Here is a 16,921-nt window from a genome sequence, read left to right as displayed (position 1 = left end):
TATACAGTATAGACAATTTCAGTGTGGTCATGTCTTTGGCCTATGAACATTTCCTGCATGTTATCAAACTATTTCATAACTGTAACAAGATGCAATTCAATCATATCTTAATGTTAAAACAGCTATCATAACATTATTTATCAATACGTGGCTCTTTTTGGATTCTCAGAAGCTATAGTAATTAAAAATGTGAAACAGGAAATGCATTGGGACCATTGTTTTTGTTTATATGCCTCAAAACAGTCTATAAGCATCCCAAAATTTATGAAACAAAACAAAGCACATCTAAACCCATCAAACAGCAGACTGGTAGACTCATCTCCTCTTCTCCTGTTACCTGGTCTGTGCGGTATACTGACATTAACCTTTAGGATCCTGACAGGCGGGTCGACCCCCTGCCAAATAAAGAGGGTTATGCTGTTGCGGAGAGCAGGGTTTATGGATCGATTGCCCCTGGGTCTTCACTGACCAACAGGATGTCAAAGATAAGAAGTGTGGAGCGGGGCTTTGAGCATCCATCCATTCCCAGCAGTGTCAGAGGCTTTAATCACGGGACGGCCTGCAACACAGGGGTCACTCACCTACAGAGGTGAAGAGTTCAGATGCCCCAGATATTTAACACTGCCATGTTGAGACAGCTACTGGGAGGAGAAAGCGGCATATACAGTGCTCAACATATATGAGTACACCCCTCACAAATTCCTCATTTAAATACATTTTTTCTATAGGAAGCTTTAAAATATTATATCCATGCATATACATTGGATTAGTCAGTACCGAATCCAAATCTGGAGCTAATCTAACCAAACAACTTATGAAGACTTATTAAAATTAATATCACATTTATATGTTGGGAAAAATATATTAAATAAAACATTTTAAAAAGCAAAAGAAATTCAAGAGAAAATGTAAAAAAAAATGTTGAAAATTTGTTGTTTGTAATTTTTTTTTTCTATATTTCTCATTAATTTAAATATATTATCTCTCTATTTCTAAAAATGTTTGGTGACTAAAATATTATTTTAATAAATATATACATTTAGTAAATGTAAATTACCTACAGTGCATCTGGAAATTATTCATAGCGCTTCACTTTAAAAAAAAAAATAATAATAAATGTTACAGTCTTATTCCAAAATGGATTAAATTCATTTTTTTTTCCAAATTCTACACACAATAGCCCATAATGACAAAATCACATGTACATCAGTATTCACAGCCTTTGCTGTGAAGCTCTAAATTGAGCTCAGGTACATTCTGTTTCCACTGACCATTCTTGCAGCTTTATTGGAGTTGACCTGTGATAAATTCAGTTGATTGGACATAATTTGAAAAGGCATACACCTATAAGGTCCCAGGGTTGACAGTGCATGCCAAAGCACAAACCAAGCATGAATACAAAGGAATTGTCTGTAGACCTCTGAGGCACCAGGCTGGGGAAGGTTACAAAATCATTTCTGCTGCTTCCAGTTCCAATGAGCACAGTAGCCTCCATCATTCATAAGTGGAAGGTGTTTGGAACCAAAGGACTCTTCCTAGAGCTGGTTATTCATCTAAGCTGAGTGATCGAGGGAAAAGGGCATTAGTCAGGGAGTTGATTAATAACCCAAGTGTCACTCTGTCCGAGCTCAAGTGTTCTTCTGTGGAGAGAGGAGAACCTTACAGAAGGATAACCATCTGTGCAGCAATCCACCAATCAGGCCTGTATGGTAGAGAGGCCAGACGGAAGGCACTTCCCGTCTGGAATTTGCCAAAAGGCATCTAAAGGACTCTCAGACCATAAGAAACAAAATTGTCTGGTCTGATGGAGTGAATGCCAGGTGTTATGTTTGGAGAAAACCAGGTACCGCTCATTAAAAGGCTAATACCATCCCTACAGTGAAGCATGGTGGTGGTAACATCATGTGTGGGGATGTTTTTCAGCAGCATGAACTGGAAGACTAGTCAGGATAGAGGGAAAGATAAATGCAGCAATGTACAGAGACATCCTAAATGAAAACCTATTTCAGAGATCTCTTGACCTCAGACTGGGGCGACGGTTCATCTTTCAACAGGACAAAGACTCAAAGTACACCTCCACAATATCAATGGAGTGACTTCACAACAACTCGGTGAATGTCCTTGAGTGGCCCAGCCTAAGCCCAGACCTACATCCTCTTGAACACCTCTGGAGAGATCTGAAAACGGTTGTACACTGTCGCTTCCCATCCAATCTGATAGAGCTTAAAAGGAACGGCAAAGAGAAATGGGCAAAAATTTTACAAAGACAGATGTGCGAAGCTTGTGGCATCATATTCAAAAAGACTTGAGGCTGTAATTGCTGCCAAATGTGCATCAACAAAGTATTAAGCAAAGGCTGTAAATACTTATGTACATGTCATTTTTCAGGTTTTTCTATTTTTAATAAATTTGCGACAATTTCAAAAAATCTTTTTTTTTCACATTGTCATTCTGGGGTATTGTGTGTAGAATTTTGAGGAAATAAATAAATTTAATCCATTTTGAAATAAGACTGTAACATAAAAAATGTGGTAAAAGGGTGGTCTCTCAACTTTCAGCCTTTTCCCCTTATCCTACATCTTTAAACCTGATTTCTACTTCTATTCAGTCGAATATCTATAAGTCGTGAAATATAAATGTCATAAATAATTTACTGGGGCAAAACGAACACACTGAAAAAAGTGATTCACTGGGTTTATTAACGCCCCATTTACAATGGGCTTCAGCGTCAACATTTGACAGAAGGCGTGTCTGAAGTTGGGGCTGAAGCGATCGTCATAGCAGCGTCAGCCAACAAAATTAGTCAGCAATAGACCACTGTCTGAGCTGGTGTATTTTCATACAGTGATCTGATTGGCTGATGCTTCCGTCGGCGCTTCAAAAGTTGAGCAAGTCCCAACTTGTGTTACGAGCAACACCTCTGAAGCGACTCCGTCGGATCCACAATGCAGTTTGGAAACGCCTGACGTCACCCATTCGAAGTGAATAGGAAGCATCGAAGCTGACGCCCCGTGTGAATGAGGCGTGAATTTTACAGTAGTCAAGTGGCTGCAAACAATTTATATGGGTTTAATTTAAACAAACAAATTAAGTAACATTACTCAATTTAATTTGTTTAAATTAGCTTTAATTTGTCTAAATTCAGCCTATAATAAATGTTTGCAACCGCTTAATTGACTAAATCCAGTGAATTCTTTTTTTTCGGTGCACTGGCTAAGCCACGAATGTGAGTAAAAATTAGTAAACTGCATTACTTGGAAGGAAACTTCTAACAATGGCTGAGGATTCAACATGGTTTAGTGGAATTATCAAATCAAAGAGACTACTGTAATTATCATAAATATGTAATATTATGCACAGCACCAGGAATTTTTTTCCATGCGAGTTGTTCATGATAAGGGTTTTCGATGTCTAGAAGTGGCTTGGTTCAGAGATAATGATGCTTAGCATGGACTTTCTGTCCTACAAGTGCTGTGAGCTTGAGTTGCTTATAATGTGTAATTATATATAATTGCATTTTTAAAATGCACCCAGCACCAAACGTCAAGTTTGGAATGGTTTAAATCTGTTGTCAGCAAAAGGGAGGCATTTCAGAGAAGCTTCCCTGTGGTTTTCACCAGTATAAACTGTGGAACAAACAGTATAATCTGTGGTTCAACAGATAACAACAAACACCCAAACATATTGATTCTGTCATGCAAATTAGTATCAGTGCTATTGTTAATATGATTATTCATGTCTCTTTTTACATTTACATGTCATTTAGCAGATACTTTTGTGCAAAGCGACTTACAAGGAGGCGGCATTCAGCGATTCAACAAAAAGAGGCAATACACACAAGAACCGATAATTACACAAATTAACTTTATTATTAGAAATAAAAAAAGAAAAATATCATTTTATTTAACTTTTTTAATGTTATAAGTCTACATAACTGTAGACTTTCATGTGACAAAACAAAACAAAAAAAGTTTGCCAAATCAACCCGCCGGACTCGCAGTTAAATCAGCTGATATCTGAGAACAACTGCAGTCATTCTTTGGCTTGACTCTGCAATATGGCATTCAACATAAGCAGCCATCTGCACAATTAGCATAGCACATCCTCTCGCTCGCCACCTCCATGCTCCCCGTCACTTCTCTCCAGCGCCGCCATGTCAAATCAATGTCAAATTTAAATGTTAATAGAATCTTAAATTATTCACCGTGTAGTTTAGCCCCTTTGACCTATTCCTCAGTGTGGAGTGAGTCTCAGTCCTCTTCCAGAATATATCAGAAGACGGTGCCTTGTCCTTTTCCCCTGAGTGTGTATCCATTTTTTTTTTCCATTTGTGCCTGAATACTTACAGTCTGATTGGAAAGTGGGACATCATTTTGTATTGATGTATATTGTATTGATTTTATTCAATCATATGGGATAGTCGATTGCTTCTAAAACTAGTTTGCTGCTTGCAAAAGCAATGGATTATACCTGCGGACTGCATAGGGGCTTCTTTTAAGGTTAGTTTAAAGCATTTTTTTTTTAATAGTTATGTTAATGACAACATAATGATTATCTTTGATTAAACTATACTTTTAAGAATGTTCTAAGATACCCCATATTTAGGTATTATCAAAATCCTATTCAAGCTAAATTCGTTTGGTATTCTAGACATTCAAGTTCCTTATAATGGCACCTGATTCATTATTTTACCAATTAGTGATTAGCTTTTTTTTATTCAGATGGACTTAATCTGCCACATTTCCAGTTTCACTTTCTCCCATAGTTAAAATGTGCCATCATTCTACTTCCTAAGCCTTTGGTAATATTAACCATAGATAAGTATACTCAGATGACACATTTGACCACTCCAGACACATCGATGTGTCCGCCTACTTGGAATGGTCAATATGTCATCACTCACGGCACAAATCAATATGTTTTTCAAGATGACACAACTCTGTTTAACCTCAAGTTAAAAGAAAGGCAGATATTTAAATTCTTGTGGTTAGTGTTTTTTATATGTAACTCAATATTACGGGTTATTAAACTATGCCTCCTTTCATATTGAAGCATACATTCATCTCATGTTACAGCTGCAGTCATTTTACCCACTAGTGTATACAGACTGGCTTTGACCATTCCTATATGGAGGACGACTTGCATCTAGTGGCCCCTGATAATTACATATAGGAAGTCAATTGACATCAATATCAGAATGCATTACAAGGTCAGTAAAAATATATATTTATTATGATCTAACAAGGAACAACAGAATTAGCTCTGCAGTATAAAGGTTACCCTAAGGGTCCCGTGAAGCCATTTAAAATGTGCATTTTTGTTTGGTGTGTGATGAAATTGGAATTGAAATATGAAAACAGGGCAGGGCATAGAGTGGCTCCTCCCCCTTTAAAAAACAGCCAATGGTCCTGGTTCACAGCTCTGTCCTGGCTCTTGATAAGCTCAAGCGCATATAGTAATATCATATTGAAGGGGGTGGGGCATGTCAGATACTAAAGAGCATTTGATTGGTCTGAAGAGTCAATGAAAAACTGAAGTATGGCATAAAAACATAAAAAAAAAAATGTTGATCCATTTTGGCGGGAAGTGACAAACTGAAACTTTTGGATGTTTATTTACTAATGCGGAATTTGTTTTGGAGCACACCAAGTAGGTGTAATTCAATAGTAACATGCTAATTCATAATCTTGGAATAGGAACACTTGGGAAAAGGGTTAGAGGAACTAAAGGAACTTTGTTGGTGCCATGACCCGGATCAGAGTGAGGTCTATTGAGTTGTAAGGTTAAATGAATAGCTCCATTTTCTGGCCTAAAGAGGTGACTGATGCTAAATACTGCATACTTGTAAGTGCACCCACTTCTCATGCTAGAAATACCCAGATGGTACGGAGCCAGATCAGTCTCAAAAATAATAATATATGAATAATAAATGCACAGCACAAATCACATTTACAAAATCCAATTTGTAAATTCAAAACACAACTTATGAATTTACAAGTATAAATCATAAATATTTTCCCAAATGAATTAGATGTGTGCATTTATAAATTGTATTTTATATTTTCAAATTGGATTTTGTGCATTTCAATTTATTTTCCTTCAGCTCAGTCTCTTTATTCATTAGGGGTCACCACAGCGGAATGAACCGCCAACTTATCCAGCATATGTCTTACACTGCGAATGTCCTTCCAGCTGCAACCCAGTACTAGGAAACATCTATACCCGCTCATTTACACACATACACTCCGACCAATTTAGTTTATTCAATTCACCTATGGCGCATGTCTTTGGACTGTGGAGGAACCCGGAGCATTAGGAGGAAACCCAGGTGAAGTTTTAAACTCCACAAAGAAATGCCAACTGACCCAGCTGTTACTCGAACCAGCTACCTTCTTGCTGTGAGGCGACAGTGCTAACCACAGAGGCACCGTGTCGACGCATGTTGTGCATTTTTGAATTGTATTTTGAATTTTAAAAATTGTGTTGTGGATTTACGAATTGTGTTTTGTGGATTTAGGAATTGTGTTTGGTGGATTTACGAATTGTGTTGTGGATTTACGAATTGTGTGTTGTAGATTTACGAGTTTTGTTTTGTTTTGTGTGTGTTTGGTGGATTTAGTAATTGTATGTTGTGGGTTTAAGAATTGTGTTTTGTGGATTTAGGAATTGTGTTTGGTGGATTTATGAATTGTGTTGTGGATTTACGAATTGTGTGTTGTGGATTTACGAGTTTTGCTTTGTGGATTTACGAATTGTGTTGTGGATTTACGAATTGTGTTGTGGATTTACGAATTGTGTGTTGTGGATTTACGAGTTTTGCTTTGTGGATTTACGAATTGTGTTGTGGATTTACGAATTGTGTTGTGGATTTACGAATTGTGTGTTGGGGATTTGCGAGTTTTGCTTTGTGGATTTACGAATTGTGCTTGGTGGATTTACGAATTGTGTGTTGTGGGTTTACGAATTGTGTTATGTGGATTTAAGAATTGTGTTTGGTGAATTTACAAATTGTTTGTTGTGGATTTATTAATTGTGTGTTGTAAATTTACAAATTGTGTTTTGTGAATTTACTCATTGAGTTTTGAGTTTACTAATTGGACTTGTGCATTTACGAATTGTGTATTTGTGTATTTATGAATTGTTTTGGATTTACTAATTGGATTTGTGCATTTATTAATTGTTTTAAGTTTACTAATCACATTTGTGTATTTACTAATTGTGTTTTGAATTGACGAATACAATTTTGTAAATGAATTGTGCATGTATTTTATTTTGTAAATGTATTATTTTTGAGACTGTATTATTTTTGAGACTGATCTAGCTTTATAAGATGGAAGTGTGGTTTGAGAGATGAGTTTAACTGAGGCCATCTAATAATCACTGCATGAGTAAACCTCACTTCCCTGCCCTCAAATAGGCTGTGGCCTTAAGCATCCTTATTAGTGCTCCAAGCTCACATGCATGAAATGCCAATTTGAATTCTACTCTGAGTTGTAGTTGTTACAACAGTTGTTTTTATAGTGGTGTGAATAGCTCTTTAGGGTGCAGCCTTAGAAGGCAGCTCTCTATGTAAGCAATAGGGTGCATACTAGATTTTTGAACAGAGCTCCTGTGTAGGCTTGTTTCAAAGTGACAGCAATGGTGGGGCAGGCGAAGTGCAGCCTGGAGAATCAAATTAACTGGTGGATGTGTTTCTGCCAGAGACTTTGGTTAACATGGAACAGCGCTTCAATACGTGTATCACCCTGACCTTTAGAAGAATTACGGCGAGAAGGCCATCTTCCATACTCGACTCTCTTCTGCAAGCGTCTTGCTGCTCTGCCAGACGTGGCCTTTCCAGCTAGTGGTTCAGGACTTGTTAAATGTAATAGAGCTCCTAATGCCCAGACCTCCATCTGGCCCGGGTCAGGTCCCTGACATTAATGGATTCCAGCACTCATTAAATTTATTTAAATCATGCCTCTATGGCCAGGCGATGCAGTGGGGGGTGGGAACCTTATCTGAGGAAGAGGCCTTCAGACTGTTGCTCTGTCAAACTGCACAACGGGGTGGATCGCATCTGCAGATTTAAAGGGGGAACCAAGGAGAACTCTGTCAAAATGTTTCCTCGCATAGAACACCTTGAGCAGTTACGAACATGGTGAGCTAGGCACTAAAAAGTCATTAAGGTGGGGATAAATCTTCAAGTGTAAGCAGTTTCACAGCTGTTTGGGGAAAAAAGAGAGGAGATTAGGAAACAAGTTTTAAAAATGCATCTAGATCTCACGATAAATGTCACTGATTCTGTTTAATGATCTGGCGATACTAATGTGTACCCAAAGCAACCATTTATTGTAGATTTCAAAGGTTTTAAAAGTGTTGTTAAATCTTGCTATAATGACATGGGCGGTGTTTTATACAAGAATAAACAGCATCCCTTTGAGCCAAATCTATGTCCCTTGTTTATTTCAGTCTTTTTACACTGACTGAACAGGGAGACACTGTAGTGCTATGTCATAATCACAAGTCATGATTACAGTGGCGAAATGAAACCCAACTGGGCATGATATGACAAGTTTTTAATGATTTGGGTAGTAATTTCTCTGTTCATGTTGAAAACAAAAACGATACGAGACAGTCAGAGTATATTATATTTAGTCTTAGATGAAGACGCCTTCATGACCAATTAGAGTTCATAGTTGGAAGGGATGTTTAAAACAAACACTAAAACAGAGTATGTGATAACAAAATGTACTCAGTGTTTGCACTGGCAGCTTGTTTTAACAAAAGCTCAAATTCACATTTCTCTTTGCTTAAAACATTGCAATGTGTATAATTAGGAAAAGTAAATTTAGTAATTTAGTAAAGTAATTAAACATAATAAAATGTAATGTGCAAATTTAATATCTTTTTCTGAACAACACATACAGTTGAAGTGAATTATTAGCCTCCCTTTGAATTTTCTTGTTTTTAAAATATTTCCCAAATGATGTTTAACAGAGCAAGGACATTTAGACAGTATGTCTGATAATATTTATTTATTTTGGAGAAAGTCTTAGTTTTTCGGCTAGAATAAAAGCAGTCTTTATTAAAAAAAAAAATAATAATAATTTTAAGGTCAAAATTATTCACCCCTTTAAGCTATATATTTTTTTCTGATAGTCTACAGAACAAACCATCGCTATAAAATAACATGCCTACTCTAACCTGCCTAGTTACCCTAATTAACCTAGTTAAGCCTTTAAATGTCAATTTAAGCTGTATAGAAGTTCTTAAAAATATAGTCAAACATTATTTACTGTCATCATGGCAAAAGAAAAATAAATTAGCTACTGGAGATGAGTTATTTAAACTTTTATGTTTAGAAATGTGGTGAAAAAATTGTCTCTTCGTTAAACAGAAATTGGGTAAAAAATAAACAGGGGGGGCTAATAATTTAGGGGGACTAATAATTCTGACTTCACCTGTATGTGGCACATTCCACCAGACCAAAATTTGGGTAAATCATTGATGTTGTTTTAAGAACATTTGTTTTTTACACCATATAAAATGCTGGTTTGTGTTAACCCAATGTTGGATTTGTCCATATTTGATCCAGCATTTTGTTAAACAACACAAAATTATTTTTGTAGTGTATTAAACATGTTATATAGTCTACATTGGTGTTGTGAAGTTAAAGTCAAGTGTCAGGGTTCTGCCACTCTGGTCTTGTAAATTCTTGTTTTGGTGGCAGAGCTCTGACACTACCCATGTCTGGTCCTGTTTCTGTCTCTGTGTGCGCTCTGCGTCACTCAGACACGCGTGCTCTTGTACTAGTGTTTGTGTTTGTTCTGTCAGCATCGCGCTGCTTTATTCTCGGCGCCTCCGTCTAGTTGGTTTCAGTTTTGGTTGGCGCTGAGATAAAGCATGCGCGTTGCTTATGTGTGAGCGCACGGTAAGGTGTTTATCTATCGTGTGCTTGTGTCTTGCGTCTCTTGTCAAAGCACATGGCTTGGTGTTTACATTGTGGTCACGTGCTTTTGTCGTGTGCTTCAGTGTTGTGCTTGTCTTGTCATGAACATGCGGTTATTGAGTTCTCTCATTGGCTGCATGTTCTTGTCCTGTTTTATGTGAGCGCATGGCTTGTGTTGTCTCTCTGTGTCATGCGCTCTCCCGTCTATTGTCTTGTCCCACCCTCCTTGTTAACTCATTATTAGTTTGTCATGTTCACCTGTTTGTGTCAATTTACTTTTGCTTTATAATCCCCTCATGTTTTCTGTTCTGTGCCAGTTCATTGTCGTTAATTCCATGTCCTGTGCTATCCAGTCCTGTTTGTCCTGCCAGCCCATTCAAGTTTGTTTGAGTGTTTGTTTTATAGTTATGTTATCCCCCTCGGGGTGGTTTTTGTTGTCCTTTTTGTTTTATTGTTATTAATAAATACCATCTTATGTTGCATTTGAGTCCTCGCTCCCTCTTCCTTCTTGAAACCCTGACAGTCAAGTCTATATTTTTATAGTACTTTTACAGAGTAGATTGCCTAAAAGCTGCTTAATATAGATGGAGAAAAGAGAATAAAAGCCATAAAAGTATTTCAGATTGTGGAAACAATCCAGTATATCAGACAGGCAGAAGAGTTCTGGTAGAATGCTGGTCTAGGGGTTAGTATAATTGAGGTCATCTAGTAGGATCTGTGCAAATAACTTCCCCTCACTCTCTGACCTTAAAAGATGCTTAAGCAGAAGATGCTAGAGGCTGTGGTTTTATAGCATCCATGCTTGTAAACCTACCTCCTATGCCAGACATGCCAGTTTGAATCCCACTCTGTGCAGGGCCAGAAGATCTTGAGTAGTACATCGGTGCTATGATCTGGTTTAGAGTGAGGTTAAGGGGCTTAGTGTAACAGAAGTCAGCGAGTAGGAGCTTAAATAAATTCCCCTCACTCAAAAAGGCACACTAGCAACTGATGCTAGAGGCTGTGGTTTTTAGCATGCTTGCTAGTATGTCCAACTTCCACTCTGGGGTGTGTTTGTGAAGACCATCGCTGTCCAACTAAGTTTGCAAGTTCCATCGTTACAAACCTAGTTTGTTGATTTAGTGTGTCCGAAATCTATCGTTCCAACAAACATTCGCAAACTGCATCGCAAACGTCTGAGCTTGCAACTACACCTTGAGAGCTGTAGTTAGAAACATAGTTCCTGGCTGTTTTCTATTCCTAGTTATCCCCCCTATGCCCTGTTCATTTAGAACATTCTAACATTTAAACATGGAATTATTAAATAAAAAAGCATTAAAGTCATCTCTTTTTGGTGTAATTTGCTTTCAAAGTAATTTTAAAGTTCAGTTTTAGCGATCTTCATGTTTACAACTGTGCTCCCTTTGTAGTGCACTTTGAAAACATTTATGTAATTTTAAACACAGCCATGGCTTGTGACGAAAGCTATAGGTGATCTTTTATTAAAAAGCGTAATTTATGTTATGTCTCCAAAGCTTGTGAAAACAAACAAACAAAAAAATATATATAAAAAATAAAAATAATAATAATAATAATCATTTTCATCATCATCATCATCATCATCATCATTAATAATATGCTTAATATTATTATTGAAGTAGGATTTTTTTTTCTATTTCCTAATAAATAATAAATTTCATTTCTTAATAAATAGCCTCAGTGTTTATTTATTTATTTATTTATTTATGTATTTATTTTTTATGATTTATATATAAGATTAGATACGTATTAGCTTTTGTAAGTGATTTTTTGTTTTAGAATATTTACATTTACATTTACATTTAGTCATTTAGCAGACGCTTTTATCCAAAGCGACTTACAAATGAGGACAAGGAAGCAATTTACACAACTAAGAGCAACAATGAATAAGTACTAAAGGCAAGTTTCAGGTCTGTAAAGTCTAAGAAGGGAAGTATTAGTAGTATTAGTTTTTTTTTTTTTTGTACAGTTAGTGTGTTATTCAAAGAGGCAATTGCAGATTAGGAAGTGAAGTGGAGACTAAATAGTTGAGTTTTTAGTCGTTTCTTGAAAGTAGCGAGTGACTCTGCTGTTCTGATGCAGTTAGGGAGTTCATTCCACCAACTGGGCAGATTGAGCGTGAGCGTGAGCGAAAGTGATTTCTTCCCTCTTTGGGATGGAACCACGAGGCGACGTTCATTCACAGAACGCAAGTTTCTGGAGGGCACATAGATCTGCAGAAGTGAGAGCAGATAAGAAGGAGCTAGGCCAGAAGTCACTTTGTAGGCAAACATCAGAGCTTTGAATTTGATGCGAGCAGCAACTGGCAGCCAGTGCAAACGGACTAGCAGCGGAGTGACATGTGCTCGTTTAGGTTCATTGAAGACCACTCGTGCTGCTGCATTCTGGAGCAGCTGCTGCATTCTGGAGCAATAGGAGCAATATTAGAATATAATATGTAATGTTCTCAATAATATTTGTAAAGCAAACATAGGCCCTATAAGTGCTGTTTACATATATTTCAATTAATATGGATAGTGAGTGTATGTTTTTACCAAAACTAATATAATTAAAATGTGTGTGTATGTAAAACAATATATTTGCCCAAAGAAATGATGGGGTTCTTCTTAAAAGAAGTTGTTACCTCCCTGTTTAGAGCATCATTATGGGTGTTTAACGTTACAACTAACATGGTTCAAACGATAGATCTGCGACAGAGAAACTGTTTTGGGGAAAAAAACGTCACTACATTGTTCTTTTCCCAAACGATGCATTGTACTATGATTGTTCAGACGCGAGTTTAGTCGTTGTTTTGGAAACTCACCCAATGACTGGTTGCATTTTTTGACTATGTCAAACAATCAGAACTTGTGGTTAAATATTATAATTTCCTTATAATTTATTTACCTTTTGTGTTTTTGTTGTTCAGGATCTAAATTGCAGTGTATTCATTAAAAGTGCTGGTGAAAATGGTCTAATTGGGGAGTCTGCTTGGTACTGTCACCAACACTATTGTTCTGTTTTAGCTTGAAAATATTTTAGTTGATGCTAAATCATAACCAGTTTGCCATCGGTACTTAATTATTTCTGATTCAATAAATAAAAAAAAAGGTTATGAATCACTGGTAAAGTAGAGGAATGGTGTTTGTAAGTAAGCTTTGAAAAGATGTTTTCAAAGAATAGTTCATTGTTCTGTCTCTGGGTGAATAACGGCATGAGGAAGATGCAAATGGAGAAATGTTCTCTTTGTTTCAACATTGACCTTGTGCTTTCTTTACACGTTTCTATGATGTCAGTGTTTATGCGACTTGATGTCTTTTACTCGGAGTGTCGAAGCTCTTTACAAGGCATGGCAGGTGATGAGAAGTCAAAGTCAAAAACATGCAAAGTGAAGGGATATCAAACAAACAGCCTCAAACAGATTCAGATTTGGCATGGTGACAGTGTAGTGCTCGTGTCCCCTACCAAACCCCACCCTCTTCTCCAACTGAGAATTTTAATAATGGTGCCTCAGAGGAACACCGTAAAATATTAGTTTTCCCAAACACCCAACAGCCCCCCTTCCCTCCAGCCCCGATCGGCATCTCTGTCTCATTACAGCTCTGGGATTGATGATTTTGTTTCATGAGCATCTTGACTGAGACCGGATGGATGGAGGGTTAATAAAACATGAGGAAACATTAGTATTCACCTCATGCTCTCCTCTACAACATGGCATGGCATCTTTCCTCTCCTGCCATCCCTCAGATGTTCCAGAGCCAAATGCTTCAGCGGTGGGCTGGGAATTGGGGGAACAATATCTGGTCCCACATAAGACCTGCATAGCTCATCAACATTTAAACTCACATCTGAGCGACCAAAATGTCCACATAGGAATTGTTGCTTGCTTTCGATGCAAATTTCGGAGACTGACTTATCCATTACCAAGTGCCAAGGGTCATTACCCTGTGTAATATAGGATTCACTGCACATGCATATTATGGCATATTACTCTGTTTTCTGTGGGGAAAAATAAATAGATGGTTGACCCATGAGAAAGCAAAACACAACATGAAAAGATTTATAGAAATATGGACTTTCTTTATCCACTGGACCCCTTGATAAATTATTTGTTTGTTTGTTTGTTTGTTTGTTATCTTGCATTTTTAAAAGGGTAAAGTAGAAAGGAAAATATTTTCTTTTTCTTAAAGGTCTCATGAATTTAAATAAAACATTTTTAGATGTTAGTATCAGTATTGATAGTTCTTAGGATATCTATAAGCGAGTGTGCTCCAAAACTCACTCTAAAACTTGGGTTGTTGTAACCCAATGTTGGGTCAAATATGGACAAACTTATTGAGTGATTCTTTGGGTCATGCATTCAGATGATTTGTGACTGCTGATTCATTTAGAAACAAAGACCTCATGCAAAAGCTAAGGCAGCTGACTTGTTTAAGAGCTTTGAAAGCAAAAAGAGCTTTGGTGATAACTTGGGGAGTATTTGAGAACTGCAATACTAAATTCTTATAAGAAATGCCATCACAAGTGAAAAACTTTGGACAAAAACATGTATTTACTTACATATTGAAACCTATAAGCAGCGCTACAAGGATTGTGAGATATTATAGGCAGTGAAGGACACATCCATACTGTCTTCAAAATTTGATCAAAAGAAACGAGACAGGAAGTTATTCTGAAAATGTAGTCCCATGGAAGTTTCTGGGGTATTTTTGCAGTTTTTGTTTTCGCAAATCCACGAGAGGCCGCTGTGTGCGCTTTTTCATATCTCATATTTCTCTTGCAAGTGCCGTTCGAGCCCTCGTCTGATTTTTACCATATTTTAGGATTTTACCACATTCTCACCCTGTAATTCACTTGTCAATTTTATTTTTTGGATTCCGTTTTTGTGTAACCTGATTTCTGGAACCGCTGTACCCCAGACTCAAACCTGGTCGTCGCCGTCGGGGTCAACTCCAACTGCGTCTCAAATCTGCTGATGTACATAACAAGCTAACTGGACAAACATGTTGCAGCGGGAAAGCCCTTCACACGGAGGTAAGCGGTCAGCTGGTAAGCGCGAAAAGGAACTCCATCACACTGCCCAGTAGCGTTCGCTTAAAGAAACTAATCGCAATTTTCAGAATAAGCCTGTATTGCAGGAAGTATATGGTCATTTAAATTTAGGTAGAAACCAAAAAAAAAAACCCTGACATTGAGTTTGTCCATATTGGACCCAACATTGGGTTACAACAACCTAGCATTTCTTATAGTTTAGTAAATTTCACAGATTTCACATAGAAATGGCAAGTAACATATTGAGCTGGACATTACAATTAGTAGTAGAAGTACAACTTTCTCCAATAAAATGATGCATTTGGGTCAAATGTGAGATGTTCCGTTTTGGTGTTTACATTGAATTTTCATGATATAAATAAAAAAAATATTTAATGCTCGTTATGTAGCTGCTGTAATTTCATTCTGCATAAAAGAAAAGCTTATGTGAAATTAAATTACAATTAATTTGACCTGTATCTATAATAAAACTAAATAAATAAACTGGACACAGACTAATTTAAAGTTTAAATTCTGTAATACATGTTTAATAATAGGGTGGCGTAGTGGACAGTACTGTCGCCTCACAGCAAGAAGGTTGCTAGTTCGAGTCCTGGTTGGACCAGTTGGCATTTCTGTGTGAAGTATGCTTGCTCTTCTCATGTTCACGTGGGTTTCCTCCGGGTGTTTCGGTTTCCCCCACAGTCCAAAGACATGCACCTTAGGTGAATTGGATAAACTAAAATCACCTATAGTTTGTTAGTTTGTGTGTGAATGTGAGAGTATATGGGTGTTTCCCAGTACTGGGTTGTGGCTGGAAGGGCATCCGCTGTGTAAAACATGCTGGAACAGTTGGCGGTTCATTCCGCTGTGGTGACCCCTGATAAATAAGCAGAAGGAAAAAGAACAAATTAATGTTTATTAATAGTTGTAATACTTTACACATGAAATGAAAATAGTTTCATTCTTGACACAGTTAATTAAAAGTTTGTCAAAGGCCCCTTTTACACTGTCAGGTCTTGATGCCCAATTCCGATTTGTTGCCCATATATGATTTGTTTTACCTGTCAGTTTACACATTCTTTTAATTGTGACCCATATCCAATTCATGTGTTCATGTGTTTACGTCGCACATGCGTAAAGGCAGGTTTAATCATCAGCACACTCTCAGAAATAAAGGTACAAGAGTTGTCACTGGGGCAGTGCCTTTTCAAAAGGTACTTAATTTTACTTGAAGAATCCATATTGGTCTCTTAAAGGTACATTTTAGGTGCATTTGGGTACTGGTATGTCCTTTTGAGGTACTACTAAGGACTCTTTAAGTACAAATATGTACCTGAGAGTGCACCACTCTAGCCACGATGGAAGAAATTGTCTTGTTTTTAGCTCTGCGAAATATGCAAAGTTAGCCCAACTTTAAAATGATTTTGAGGCAGGAGAGGAGGGAAAGGGCCGTCATCGCAGCTTGCACCTATGGTTTAAATATGGTGTCCTCCACCATTCAGAGGAATTTGCAGGTACGAGAGAGGTCTCAGGTCTAGTGGGAGAGAAATTGTGGCCACTGACCACTTTCCTCCTCCACGTTTCCGTTGTTGTTGTGTACCGTGTCGCCGTCTCCACACATGCTCTTCCTTCTACATCATTAAACCGCAAAGAAGTATCACATTGTTGTAAGTTTAATGACGTACAAAATGGAGCGCCTCAATAATCCGATTTGCCTCTTTACTTGATAGCTGTATTGATATCTGATTCATTTCCACATATGAAGGAGGTCTAAAACTTTTCTCTGAATATCCAAATGTATGCATTTTTTTCTGGGTTTACACGGTCACAGAACAGATCCGATCTGTGTCACCAATGAGCATTGGGTCACATTTAGCTGGCAGTGTAGACAGGGCCAAATAGTCATCAATATCAACAATATATTGGAGAAATACTACCATAAACAAACAAAGCAAAGTT

The 16,921-nt window shown here is 37.4% G+C and overlaps 1 protein-coding gene across 20 annotated transcripts in view; it reads left to right on the top strand.

Annotated features, from left to right (window-relative positions):
• The window catches only part of plxna2 (plexin A2), a 775,091-nt gene that overhangs the window by 269,663 nt on the left and 488,507 nt on the right, over positions 1 to 16,921 (top strand). For 3 of the 20 annotated variants that reach the window (XM_087307494.1, XM_087307481.1, XM_087307486.1), the window contains one exon: positions 14,848 to 14,962. The exons of the other annotated variants lie outside the window; for them this stretch is intronic. The gene's annotated coding sequence lies outside the window, so the exon portion shown is untranslated. The remainder of the gene's footprint in view (positions 1 to 14,847; positions 14,963 to 16,921) is intronic. 20 annotated transcript variants of the gene reach the window in all.

Source organism: Danio rerio, chromosome 23 (assembly GCF_052040795.2).
Source record: "Danio rerio strain M-AB ecotype USA chromosome 23, GRCz13ab, whole genome shotgun sequence".
Lineage (NCBI taxonomy): Eukaryota > Metazoa > Chordata > Actinopteri > Cypriniformes > Danionidae > Danio > Danio rerio.
The sequence above is the reverse complement of the archived record's forward strand: the minus strand, read 5'-3'. Positions and strand labels throughout refer to the sequence as shown.